We start from the raw sequence: 15,082 nt of genomic DNA, 5'->3' as shown, positions 1-15,082 counted from the left end.
CCTCCAGATTCATGACAGAATACCTTGGAAAGCATGCCCAAAAATCTCAATTTGTGTACCAAAAAGTCTTGATTTTCATGCCAAAAATCACAAAATCACTACCATGAGAAATGTGCAAAAATCTTGATTTCCAAAAAAAGCTTAATTTGCATGCCAAATTTAGAAAATCACTGCCATGGGAAACATGCCAAAAATTAGAAAATCATATCCTTGGAAAACATGCCCAATCTAGGAGAAAAAAATTTTGGCCTCAAATTTCAACAATGTCCAAATTGGATAAATTTTACATGAAAATAGGGGTTTTTGGGTGCTTTGAGCTCAATGGTGATGGCTGTTTGGGCTCAAAGTGCACTGAAAATTAGTGACCCCCCATATTCAATACACAAATCTTTTGAAAGCCACAGATCTAAAAACTAAGCTAAACTTCTCATAAATAGAACAAGAGCATGAAGATTTGGAGCTTTGACATGAAAGATCAAACCGCACAAGTCCCAAGAATCACCTACATGCAAACAACTGTCATAGAAAGATAGAAGCAAAAGCTATGGAGGCTAAAATTTCCAGATCCATAGATGAGACATTCTTGATGAGCAAAAAGAGAGATTGCTATTATCAAAAGTGAATTAATTAAATTACAAAGAGATCAATCCTTATAAAAGAAGATCAATCCTTATAGAAGGAGATCAATTCTTATAGAAGGAGATCAAAACCTAACAAGTAAAACTTAGTTTGCATGATAATAATTTATTACTATATGCCTAAATTTTAGCTTATGTAAACTAGAGCTAATAAGTGACTTAATAATTAAATCAAAATAATTTAATTAATAAGGCAATATCTTGTTACTATAACAACTTATTCATTCATAACTAGCTCTTTGTTTAGTATATGTTGACTAACACAAATAAATAATAGTTAATAGTATGCATCATGAAAATAACATTCACACATAAACACTAGATTTAATGTATAGACCTAATTTGGGAAAAACAACCAAGTAACATGCTACCACTTTTCAGTCTTCTGAAGTGATCTCAATTAAGAGCCAACCATGTTAAAGGTTATAAAACACATTGATAGGTGTGATCCTATTAAAGGATTTAATCACCATGTTAGGATTAGCCTAGTTAGAGGTCTTTAGATCATTCTATTAGAATGTCACTTTGATTAAATGATTTATAAATGACAATTAGGTCAACCTTGATTAAAGGATTTTATCGCTATAATGGTTAGAAAGTAACAACTAGGTTTGATTTTAAGTTATAACTAATTTTACCTATTTAGAGCTCCATTTGTCTCATTTTTTGGTTTATTGACTAGACTTCATTATATTCTTAATCTTAGATTTGCTTGGAAACCCTTCAAGTAATCACACTTCACCAATCTTCTCATTTTTCCTCTGCTACTCTATTCTTCATAGGTTCTCCATAATTTTGCCGATAAAAAATGAATTAACCAACTTAAAACATCTCTTGTCCTCCTTAAATAGGTAGTTTTGATCTTTTTCCTCTTAAACATCATCGCAGATCTTAAGGTTTGATCAGATTCATTGAATCTTTCCATCATTTTTTCCTTTTACTCCTTTCTTGAAAATTCTAGAAACTTCTCCTTAAATCCTCACTTTATATTGCTTAACAAACTCAATTCATGCATTAAATAGGCCAACTCATCAATCCTCATCATTCATGTATTTTGACCAATTTAATTTTTTAACTATGTTGGCCTCAAAACTTAGTTCTTTCACAAATTGTTATTTTGTTGACACTCGATCATCACTATGTTCTTCAGCTTGGTGAACACTATGTAGCTCAGTCTCTATTGTTCTGTCTCACATGGATTTCACTAACTCACTTTGTATTTAATACACTATTGTAAATAGATTTATTCTTTCTAATTTTAACTCTTCAATTTCATAATTTGTGAACAACATCTGATTACGACAGAAACTTTGGAAAATTGCTTTTGAGAAGACTTACTTTCCTTTGAATTGTTAGATACAACCCCTTATTGTGAAATTTGCAATGAATTTTGTTTACTTGTAAATCTAAACAAGGTACGTTCTTAACCAAAAAACAAGAGAGGTAAACCAAGTCAAACCTATAAGGGATTTAACTCAGGCAAGAAATGATATTTCAAAGGTTAGTTAAGTCTATGAACTCACACATCTTATGAACTCATAGCTAGTATGGACTAAGATTGACTAATATATCTAGAAACTAAATTGTAGAGAGAGATTAAATTGAATGAAAACATCTAAAGGATCTCTTTTAAGCCTATAATATCAATACTTATCATATTCATCTCGTTGTCTTAAAACAAGGGAATAAAAATATGTTCATTCCTCGTTTCAATCCAAAATAAAGAGAAAAACAAGCAATTAACAACTATCCAAAATGGAATAGAAAATAATTGATACAAAAATACCATTCAATTGACTCTGTAACATCAAGTGCGTCACACCAAAAATTAGCTAACCTTTTATTAATCTTTCATTATCATACATATAGGATTCTGAGATGACCGTTACAATGGAAGTTCAATCAGTTCATCTCCTCAAAAATGACAAATGGCAAGGAGCCAGTTTGTCTATTACAATGATTACATAACAAAAATGGAAAGGGTAGAATATGAATCACTTCACCTTCGTTCCCTTTTCTACCTTTGCCCTATAGGCTTTGGTGGCAATAATGATTGGAATTAGCTCTTAATGTTTATGGACATGTACATTGGTGTATCTCAAGAGCCATTTAGAATGCTCTTGGGACAAATCATTAATGATACCAAACTGGTCTTGTAATTCTTCCATGGCCACATGCACACATCCACCAAGCCTTTGAAGCTCAGAAATTCTATCCTAGCGACTAAAAGTCATTCCTGTAAGATCATCTATGAAATTGGAGAAATTTGTCTGCATGATAGTTACTCCAATAATTGCCTTCCCTTGCCCACTAGACTACGAGTTTGTATGCAAACCTCCTAGTAGTTCATAATCCCTATCCTGTTCCTTTTTTACCTTGACTTCAGCTTCTTTAAGTCCCTCTTTTGCCCCCATGATCATTTTGGATTTGAACTGCATACTCTGAAACCACTCAACTAGGGGCTCATCTCCTTTAGGTAAAATCTTTACTTCAACAACATCCTTTGCCTTCATGTGGATGATCATTTTCAACAAAGAAACACAATCATCACTCTTGACTTTTTCTGCAGCCAAGGTTGTTCTATTTGATGATATGTTATCTTTCTTTGTTTCTAATCTTAATATGGCATTACCAATCTGCTCTATAATAGAGAATCCTTCTGCCATGATCTTCTCACTTCACTCTTTGTCACTTCACCCAAAATGCTTATCTTCTTGGTGTTGGGAGATAAGTGCCAAGATGTCTGTGATGGTGGGATCTCTAGTAATGGGCATCTTAGATATGCTTTCCAACAGAGTGATTAATTGCCTTATGAAACTATTCACTTCCTATCTTTTTTCTTTCATCCACACCTTTCACAACTTAAGGCTTTCCAGTTGTCCTTCGATCACCTCATTTATGGACTTCCACAAGCTAACTTTGGTATTATGTCTAGCTTCCCTAAGATCTAGTGAATGCATGGTAAAATCATCTGTAGTCATATCCTCAATCCTTCCTTCTTTAGTAGGTTTGGCTATCTCCATTGTTAAATGCCCTATTTCAAGGTCTTTCCCAAGGATAAACAAGGTGTTTTATTTCCTAACCTTAGCCAATGAAAATCCAGAATGTACAGTAATGGATAAGGTATCCTTGTTAGGAGCACCTTCATCCTTTCTCTTTCTCTTCTTATCCAAAGTATCTTCCAACCATGAATTTATGCCTATTACCTTTGAGGCCATCCCAAGAGACCCAATGTTAAACATTTGCCTTTTTATTGGAGTGATTATTTCATAGTTGAAGAGAAGGGATTCTTTTGGGCTTAAGAAACAAGCTTTGAGGACTCTTAGCCTTTCCCTGTCTCTGCAGTCTTCTTAGCTACTTCATCTGATTTAGTGGACTTTCTATCACTACTTCCTCCATCTCCTAAGTCCACTACTTGCTCATGAGGACTACTTGGGAGGAGAAGTGTAGGGCTTGTAGATGGAGCTGGACTACTAGGAGGTGAGGGTACTAGAGTAGCAACACTATCTTTTGGCTCATCCACCTTCTTCTCAGCTTTTGGCTAGGCACCAATCACTGGGGAGGATTGGTCTTAACAAGTCTTAGCCAAAGAGACATTTTTTTCTAGAAGTTGGTCACCTCCACTTGCTGGTTGAGCTGGTCCTTGAGTTATGGCTAGGGTTACACCTGATGTGCCACGTTGTGAGGAAGAAGCAGGGGCAACTATTAGAGAAGCTTGAGTGGGGGTGCTTTTACTTCAACTTCTTCTTATTGTAGTCTACTCAATCAACTTCCTAGTCCTTTTAATAATTCAAGTCATCATGACATCTAGGTCTTCTCTAGTACCCAGATCAGGCTTTGAACTAATAGAAATATTCCTTAGCTTTGTTAAATAGCTATTACTATACATATTCTATCCATCATCCTCCACTCCCTCCACATTGATATTAACCTTATACATTTTTACTTGATCTACTATGAGTCTAGGAAAAGCATGATCATGGCTCTTGAATTCATCCTTGCAATCAGCCCAGTAGTCTTCAATAGTGGTGATATGTTTGATAACACTTATAATCTGTAATACCTCCCTTGCATATCCATTTGTATCAAACATACTCCTCAAAACTTCATACATCACCAATTTATATTTCATCTAAAACACTTTTAACATGTTCTTTGCATCAGAATGGGACTCACAACTGAAAGCTCCCACCTTCATGGGAAACTCGTAACCTTTCTTCCTTAGACTCTCGCTCAGCACGTTCACTTGAATGGCTTGCCGCACAATCTCAATCAACATGATCATATCACTTGGATATCTTGACAACTTCAAGGGGAATCCATCAAAAGTTGCAAGACACAAATATGAAAATGATGAGAATTGGATAAAATAACTCCCAAACTGAGTAATGGCGGCCATAGCTTCGAGATTGAATCTCCTCTCTGGGCATCCTTGGAGGTCCTTGCAAATTCTCATGGTAAATGCATCATTAACCCTTATATACTCTGCATAACTATTTTCCAATTGCAAACATGGGTAGAACTCATAAGACTTCACATCATTAGGAAAATTTTCTACCCTTGGGAGACCTGGCCATAATTCTAGAGAAGCTAACATATAAATCAGAAGAGAGGAAAAATAGAAGGTGTTGTAGAATTTCATGGCATTGAGAGCATTGGATAGAATCTCACTTACCTCATGACCCCAATCAATATATTAGGTGTCAAAGAAGATAACTTGTACCAAAAAGAAATATTGCTCAAAAAAGTTTAAAGCTTCTACCTCACCTTTAAATCTATGCAAAAGAACTAGGATGTTGACAATCTTGGTCTTGAGATTAGTACCAAAAAGAGTCTTAGGAACCTTACTCTTAGCACTTCATGGTTTTTGAAACCATGATTGCATAATCTCCTTTCTCTAGACTATTTTCTTCACATAAAACTTAGAGATGACTCTACCAATTGACAAATCTAAAAACTCTTCCCGCTCTGAAACTCGAAGAAATTTTATGACAGTTTTTCTATCAATGGATATTAATACTATGCCATTTGGCAATACATTATATCTAGTGTCCAGGTTATAATGATTTATACATTCATATATCAACTCCGGAGCATGGACTGCAACTAGAAAACCTACTACTTCAACTAGCTTGTATCCTTGGAGCTTTTCAGTAATGGGATGAATATTCTTTGACCTCACCCTCTTCTAGAAATCTTGCATGTCATAGAAATGGAGAGTAAGTGTTTGTGAAATTCTGTAGTGAAGAATTGATCCCATTCAATCCATCAAAACTCGCAAATCTGGTTGCCATTCTGTTTGGAAATGAATTTTGAATCTAGAAAATGAAAGGAATAGAAAATGTGTATTTACTAGCTTTTTGAAAAAGAAATGCAATTTTAACAGAATAACAATTCAACAAAGAGTGGTAGTTTTGTAACTATTCACATTTCCATCTATATAGGGACTTCAATTCACCCGTTGATCTTAAGGATTCGTGCCACATGAATGAATTTAAGGAGAGATCCATTGGAATAGTAAATGCATAGTTTTAATGGGTATTAAGGCGTCCTTTCACTATTCCATTGGTCCAACAGTAACTTTCTATCTCTCATATTTACTTTCCTATTTTCCATTAAGTTTCGGGAAGTTATAAATAGAGTTTCCTATTTTCCATTAAGTTTTGGGAAGTTATAAATAAAGTACTCCGTAACAAAATATTTGTTAAAGCAAATTTTGCTTAATAGATCTTTCCCACAATGGTTAGATTATTTTCATTATCATATTGAGAGGTTTTGCACATGAAATATGGGTTTAATCTTCTCACCAACTTGATTTTCTTTAAAATCCAAAAAATTGTCCTCATGGGTTGAAAACCCACCGAGGAGAAGACAATTTCCATTTCTCTGCCCAGGCTTGCCTTTTAACTTTACCTTTTGATTATGGTTTCCTTTGGGTTCGAAGATGTCCAAAGGTAGTGCAAAAAGTCATTAGGGACCCACCTTTGTTTCTTTTCCTTCATAATTACCTTTTTTGGGAGATTGACTTCATGGGTTGAAAACCCACCAAGGAGAAGTCAGTTTCTAGTTTTCTGCCTGGAATGATTATGAGAATTGTGACAAATCTTGAATGTTTCCTGAGGTAGATAATTGTAAGAGGAAAATTAATTTGTCATAGGGTACCTTGTTATCTTCTTATTTCAACCCGTACACATCATTTGCTACTTTCTATGGAAAATTGCCTTCATGGGTTGGAAACCCGCTGCAAAGAAGAAGAAGTCTGGATTCCTGCAAACTTATGTTCTCATGGAGAAAATGATGGATCCCAAGCAGATATAATTCTTTTAAATTATCTTTTCATGTTTCATGAATCTTCCATCAAATTAGGTATTTAAGCTACTTGCAAATACTCACAACACAAAAGGAAAACCACCCGAGTATGAAATGTGGAGAAGGGGAAAATGGAAAATCCAAAGAAGACTTTTTCCACCTAAGCGGACTTGGAATCAGACTTGAACACACCTAGGACCTTACTAGAACACAAAATTTCCACTTTACAAATTGGTTAAAGAATGAAAAGTGGGGCAACAACTAGCTCTGACTAGGGACTTGGGTAGGCCATACCCAAGCAAGGAATCCAAAATATCTAGTTTCACAAAAATAAAAGGTGGCAACACAAAAAAAAGAAAGGAAAAAAAAGGAAAGGGAAACCTAACTAGGAAAATACAAACAGGAACTTAATGTAACTATAGTACAATACAAGGGTTACCTACTCTTAGTTTATAATTTGATAAAGTTTCAGATCCTGACCATTGTTGGTCAGAGGTAGCACCTCACCATCTAGATATGCCAATTTAAATGAGTTGTTCTCAAACACCTGATGAATAGTGAATGAGCCTTTCCATAAAGCATAAAATTTCTTATGCATACCTTTTGGTGCTCTTTGCTTATCCCATAGTAACACATTGTCCCCTATCATGAATTTTTGTGATCTCGCTCTTTTATGAAACATGCTCTTCACATGCATTTGATGTTGTGTGATATGATCTACAATTTCTTCTCTTTCCTCTTCGAGTTTGCTCAAGTACAAAATCCTCTTTTCTAAACCATCCCTACAGATATCATCTTCAATTATTGTTCTCATTTTGTTTGTAGCTAATTCCAATGGGAGATTAGCTTTAGTCCCAAAGACCAATTTGAAAGGAGATATGCCAATTGCCCTTTTAGGTGTCATCCTATTTGCCCATAGTACTTGTGAATTTTCTTGTGCCAAGTCTTCTGATTATCCAATACCAATTTCTTGACAATATTCATCAAATTTTTGTTACTAGATTTTGTTTGACCATTTCCTTGTGGGAAATAGTTAGATGAATGGCTAACTGTGATACTGTTCTCAAAATGAAAATTGGTGATCTCAACTAAAGAGAAATATGTTGCATTATCCATCACTAGTTTGATAGGGACATTAAATCTAACTAGTATATTTTCTTTAAGGAATTTTCATACCACTTCGAAAGTAGTTTTCTTAGTTGCTTTTTCCTCTACCTACTTAGTGAAATAATCAGTCACAGTTCTAACATATTGGTAACCAGCACTAGATTCTGGGTTGATAGGCTCAATGAAATCAAGACCCCATTGTTGGAAAGGACCTTCAATGATGATAAGTCTTAGAGGCAAAGTGGCTAATTGAGGTCGCCCGATGGGCATCTTACATTTCTCACATTTTGCCACCCAAGAGTAGGTATCCTTAAACATTCTCGGCCAGTAGTAACATTCTCTTAGTATTTTGAAAGTTGTGACTAAAAATGAGAAATGCCCACCACATGCTTCATCATGGAAGGTTCTCAACAACTTTTCTTGCTATTGTTTGTCAGTGCATAAGAGAAAAGTACCATCTATAGCCCTTTTGAACAATTTATCATCCCAAATTACATATTTAGCTACTTTCAACCTGAGATCTCTTTCCTATCTTGTTGTCATGCCTTCTAGACATAATCTGTATGTTAGTCAGTAAGTAATATATCCTCAAACCAAGAATCTTGCATGCCTACTACTAATACTAACTGCTTTTCTCTTGGTTCCTCTATTTCTTCAACAATTCTATTTTTTGCAATTGCTTTGCATAAGGCATTGCCTCTCACTAGCTTAGTAGGCTTAATTTCAATATTGTACTCTTCTATTTTCACTATCCACATCCCTATAGCATTACACCCTTCATCCTATTGTGTCAACACACTTTTTACTGCTACGTCTAGAATGTAAACCACATAATGCAAGTGCAAGATGTAGAATCTGAAATTCTTCAACACTTTGACTACTACAAAGGCATGTTTTTCAATTTGTGAATATTTCAACTAATGATTTTTCAAAGGTATGCTTATGAAAGCTATAGGGGCATGTATTCCTTCTTTGTTGTCTTGCATTAGGATTGCTGATAAAGTATGTTCGAAGGCATAAAATTAAATGATGAAATCTTGTTTATAATCCAGATGACATAATACTAGAGTGTTACCAATGGTGGTCTTTATGTTCTAGAAAGCTTGTTTTCCAGCCTCATTCCATTTAAAATTTGAATTCTCTTTCATCATATCTACAATACATTTAGTAGTTTCTGCAAAATTTGGGATGAATCTTTTGAGGAAATTTACTTGTCCAAAAAATGACTTAACTCCTATTTTATTTACTAGCAGGCTTAGCCTTCAAATGGCCTCAACCCGATCTGGGTCAATTTTGATACCCTCTTGGGAAACAATGTGACCCAAAAGCTTTCCTTTTGTAACACAAAAAATGTTTTTTTTGGGATTTAGGGAGATTTTGTGTTCCTAAAACCTTTGCAATACCTTCTTCAAATCTTCGATATGATTCCTTCTTTTCTTTGAAAACACAGTGAGATCATCCAAGTATATAACAATACATTCTTTTAAATCAACAAATGTTTTTCTAATACATCTTTGAAATGTGGCACCAACCTTAATGATTCAGAAAGGAATTCTATAAACATACCCCATGGTATAGTGAAAGCCATTTTATGTTGATCTTTCTCCTTTACTTCCATTTGATTGTACCTTGAGAAATCATCAAGCATGGACATCATTTCAGCCCTAGCTACTATTTGTAATAGGTATTCCATGTTGGGAAGAGAAAAATTGTCCTTCAAAGATGCCTGGTTCAAATTCTAAAAGTCAACATAGATCCTTGTTTCTCCATTCTTCTTTCTAACTAGCACTATATTGGCTACCTAGGTGGAATGATGAATGGGATAGATAATCCTTTCTTTTAACATCTTGCCTACCTCCCTGAATATAGCATCAGCTACTTTAGAATTATAGTTCCTCTATTTCTGTCAGAAGGGAGCTACATTAGGCTTTAGGGGAATTTGATGTTTTACCTTCCCAACCCTATAACTTTTCAAATCATCATAGCTCTAGGTGAATACATCTTGGTATTATATGAAAAGCTATCTAGAAACTTCTTTCTCTTCAAGTGAACAACACTTTCCAATGTTAATCATTTTGGGTCTATGATTATCTCCTATATTAACTCCTTCATACTCACCTATAGTAAGACCTTTTTCCATTCTCTTTTGCTTGATGTAAGCATCATGTCTATTAAAAAATCTTTCCAAAGATACAAAGTATGGGGGAATAATATTACCTCGCAATTAGACATCATCAGTTTGATCTTCTCTTTGCTCGGGTTTGAGGTCTCCATGATTGTCTTCCTTTAATGAGTTTTTTCAAGTAGCTTTGTCATTTTCTAAGAACAATTGCAAACTCTTGTCATCTTCAAAGACTTTCTATGATTCTATATTTTCTAGAACAGAGGCTCGATACACAATCTCAACTTGGTATTTCTTATCTTTGAATTTAGGATGGGGTAGTAGGAAGGAAGCAAAAACAACTAAAAAATCTACTTTTGTGTTCATCTCCCTTGGCATTGCTTCAATAGCAAAAGTGTCAAGGCCTTCTAGTTCCTCCCAAAATTTGTTTCCATAGTTTTTCAACTTGTGGTTCTTCACAAAGTATTTCCCTTTAATTTGTCTCACAATAAGTTCTGCATCACCTCAGGCTTTCAAGATCTTTACTCCTTTTTCCTTTGCAACTATTATTCCAAGTAGTAAGGCTTCATGCTTTGCAGTGTTATTAGTGTTTACAAATCCCAATTTGAAAGCCATGGGTTTAGGTTCTCCTTCGAGAGATATTAACACTACACCTACACCAGATCCTAAAGAGGAATAACTCCCATTAAATTCTAATGTCCATATAGACAAAGATTTCTTTTCTTCACCAGGGATTTTTGGTTCTAGATTTTTGATTCCTTTTCCATTCAAGGTATCTTTAGTGAATATCATGTAATTACGAAACTCTAATTCTTGATAGAGGACCTATGCTTTAGGGTCATTTGACTTTAAGACATTAAATTTTGCCTTTTCCTCGGGTTCCAACTTAACTTTCTTGCTCCTTATGGGGATCACTGCTTGAGACCAATTGAATTTTATTTCTCCTCCTAAATCTTGGAAAAAACTCCATCTTAAGAGAAGACCATAGCTTGCCAAAATATGCACAACTAGGATAATCGATAATAGTTTCTTTTCTGGATGAGAAGCTAAGGCTACTTGAGCATCTCTGATTTGTCCAAGCAAGGGGACTTGTTTGACATCCATAGAATAACACCTTCCATGAACTTTAGTAAGATTGAGACCAAAGGCTTTAGCTATGAAATAAGGCATCACATTGTCTGATGCACCTGAATCTATTATGCAATTGCTCAATTTGCATTCGTTGATATATAGTGAAATGTAGAATGGGTCAAGTTTTTGCCTGGGAAAGGTTGCCAAGATAATGGATTATTCTTAGTTTAATAGGTTAGATGTCAAAGATTCATCCTCTTCCTTAATGGTCACATTATGATTCAAATTTGAAGCATTCCTTGTACAACAACCTACCAATCTTTTCAACTCGGAGGGATGAGATTTCAAATAATCTATAGCGAAGATTTGAATTTTTGACTCTTCAAAAAATTGGATGAAATCAAAATGGGTCTTGTCCTTACTTGTTTGAGATGTTGATGCTCCTTGACCAATGGAAATATTACTTGATGAAGAGTTGGGGTCATTTCTTGGAGCATGATCGAAGTATGACTTTTTGAGTTTTTGACCTCGAGTTAGTACTATGTATGAAGTTCCATCAATAGTCACATAACATTTGCCCTTTGGCTCAAAATCAGATTCATATTCCAAGAATAAGTTTCTAGAGTCACCATTCAAGTATGAATCTAACTCAAGGTAGGGAGTTGTAGTGCTTAACTCATTAGTGGATAACAACTGCATCATATGAGTAGTTTTCAGGCAACTTTCACTATCATGATCTGTTGCCAAATGAAACATGCACATGTTTCCTTTCTTTAGTGCCGCTTCAATTGCCAATCTTGGTTGTGACCCTATAAGTTGTGGAAACTTTACATCATTATTTTTTCTTGGTGGGTTTTGATAGTTTCACTGGTAAGAGTTTTTTAACCCAGGTAATTATCTCTTTATTTCCACCAATTCATTTGATAACTTTTGAATCAATTCATTAGATGAGTTGGTATGGTTGGAACTTCCCTTGGTTTGGAGTTCCCTTTTCCACTTCCCAGCAGAGATCATGTCATCTTCAAATTCGTCTGCTTTCTTTTGTGCATCTTCTAAATTTGTGGGATGAGACCTTCTTAAATCATAATTGATATCTGGTGGCATTGCACTTATAAAGAATGTTTTCAAATTGCCAGTAGTAGGTCTATCAGTTGTTAGAATCCTACTAGTGATCTTATTAAAAGTTGCAATAAAGTCCTTTATACTCATGGTGGGTTGTTTTTTAATGGATGTCAACTAATTTAACAAGACATGTTCATCTTCTATAGTCTTGAACCTACTTTTGAAGGCCATTCTCATTGTATCCCAACTGGTGATTGAGCCATCATCCAAATGATAAAATGAATCTGCTGCACTTTCTGTCAAGGTCTCTATAAATAATCTTATAGCAACATCTTCATGAGTAGCCCCTAAGATATGAGTAGCTATGAAGAAGGCCTTAATATGTTCATCTATGGTAACCTTCCCATTACCTAAAAATATAGGGAAATTCTTCCTTGAACTAGTTAGGAGTGGGTGATAGGTTGTTAGTGCTAATGGACCTATTGTTGTAGCCCAAGGAGCAACCATAATTGTTCTAGCAAGGTATGGGGAAAAATTGACAACTAAGGGAGCAATAACTCCGTGCAAGGCCAATACCTAGTAGGTGGTATAAGAAGAGCTTTGATTTCTAATAGGTGAAGATGGTTTGCACTTATCTTTTCACCTTTTCGCTTAGGAATATCTAGGATGGGAAAACCAAGTTCTATGAGCTTATCAAAAATAGGGTCTTGGCCACCCTGTTCTATGGTACTTCTAAGGAACCTTGTTTGCTCCAGGGTGCTAGATTAATTTTTTCTTTGAGCTTCACATCTTAACCATCTTTCTGCCCTTCAGACATCTCTCCTTTGAACAACCCTTTCTAATGCTTCTACTCTAGGTTCTTCTTCTTCCAATATTCGGCTAGCGTTCCTATAATGCTCAATGTTCCTCCTATTTCTCCAAAAAACTGTATTAAGGGATGAGATTATGTCTTCTTGGTCCTCTTGAATCCCAAGATTAGGTTGGAATATTAGAAATATGTTTTCATGAGGTAGTACCATTTTCCCTCATGTTAAAGGCCTATTTAATCAAGCGATTGTTCGTATCCCTAGTGGAGTCACCAAAAATATGTTGGTAAATAGATTTATTCTTTCTAATTTTAAGTCTTCAACATCCTAATTTGTAAACAACATCTAATTATGACAATTCGAAAATTGCTTTTGAGAAGACTTACTTTCCTCTAAATTGTTAAGTACAACTCCCTATTGTGAAATTTGCATTGAATTTTGTTTACTCCTAAATCTAAACAGGGTATGTTCTTAACTAGAGAATAGGAGAGTGTAGGCATAATTCTACTCCCCCAATTTTAAGCTTCCAAATCAGCCTCATCAAGAAAATCTTTTGTTGGTTCATTTTGCTAGTTATAGTGTTGTACGATTCATCTTGTAAGAAGATTGCATTTGAAAGAAGCACTGAACCTAAATCCTAATTCTCAAAGTTTAGAAGGTTCAAAATTATGAGAATTTTTGAAGTTCAAAAGTGAGTTTAGATATTTAAAGTTTTAAGGTTCAACATCTACAAATCGAAAAACAAGATTCAAAGTTCCAGCTTAGGATTTGGGGTTCAATTTTAAAAATAAAATTGCTTGTGTCTTAGAAAGATTTGATTGTAAGAGAAGAAGCTTGTCAATTTGGTTTGTTATTTGGTGGATTTATTGGATCTTTCCATGATCTTCATTGGAGACATAGAGATTCTTTGTTGTTTTCCATATCATCTGCTCAAGTTATGTATTCCTTATTATGCGACCAGAAACACCACCTAAATCATATCAAGATTTTATTGCAAAAACTGGTCCAATTGCTTTGCCAATATATAAAGCTATCTGAGAGAGTTGCAGAGGTGGTCCTATTGTTTTGGTTTCTCTATTTGCTTACTTATCCAATAAGATGGATTTCTAGTCACATAGATTGGATCCATATGCTCTAGTTATTCCATGTTCTATCTTACACCCTGATGCAACTTCATGTTTAGTGCATGATGCAAATGTAATATATTCAACATTTAGAAAAACATTTCCACTATATTTCTCTTTAACATTTGTACCATTTGTTATTCTTCATCTTCAAAAGTTTATGGAGTCTCCTATGAGAACATGTTGGAATGCTACTAAAGGGGTAGTGCGATCTACATCATTTCTATCAACATTTGTAGGACTATTCCAATCAGTTATATGCTTGCAACTAAATGTTGTAACAAGAGATCATAAGCTTATTTATTGGATTGCTACCTTGTCTATTCTTATAGAGAAGAAGAGTAGACAAAGAATAATGTATTATTTGGAATATGAACCAGATACAATGGCTCCCTTTCTCAAGAGTCTTCTCAAGTGGTTTCTTGCTAGTATGATAAGTATTGTTGAGCTACCTTCGAAACTTGGAGCTCCATACCCCTATGTTGACACTATAAACTATAGACATGCTTTGAATTTACAAGAAAAAAACTCTCAAAGATTAGCCACTTATATTTCAATAGGAGAGCATTTAAGTATGGAGGCTTTTTCAGGACTTTGATTGACATGCATATCATACTTGAATACATTTAACATTTTAAGGGCAACGACTACCACTACTGACAATCAAGAAGGGAGTGGATTTTCCTTTGATCCTGGTTTGCTTTTGTGAGAGCAACAACAATTTGTGTTTAGCTTATAAATGTTAGTAGAGGCCACATAAAATTTTCATCACAAGAGTAAACTTGGAGAGGGAGGTTTTGGTGTAGTGTACAAGGGGATAACTAGAGATGGAAATGAGATAGT

The 15,082-nt window shown here is 34.8% G+C and overlaps 1 pseudogene; it reads left to right on the top strand.

Moving 5' to 3' along the window:
• Positions 1–14,066: 14,066 nt before the first annotated feature.
• Positions 14,067–14,837, top strand: LOC149559443 (uncharacterized; annotated as a pseudogene).
• The last annotated feature ends 245 nt before the right edge of the window (positions 14,838–15,082 follow it).

Source organism: Cupressus sempervirens, chromosome 5 (assembly GCF_028749045.1).
Source record: "Cupressus sempervirens isolate cs-2001-9-10 chromosome 5, ASM2874904v1, whole genome shotgun sequence".
In the NCBI taxonomy this organism is placed as follows: Eukaryota; Viridiplantae; Streptophyta; class Pinopsida; order Cupressales; family Cupressaceae; genus Cupressus; species Cupressus sempervirens.
This window is presented reverse-complemented; position numbering and strand designations above follow the sequence as displayed.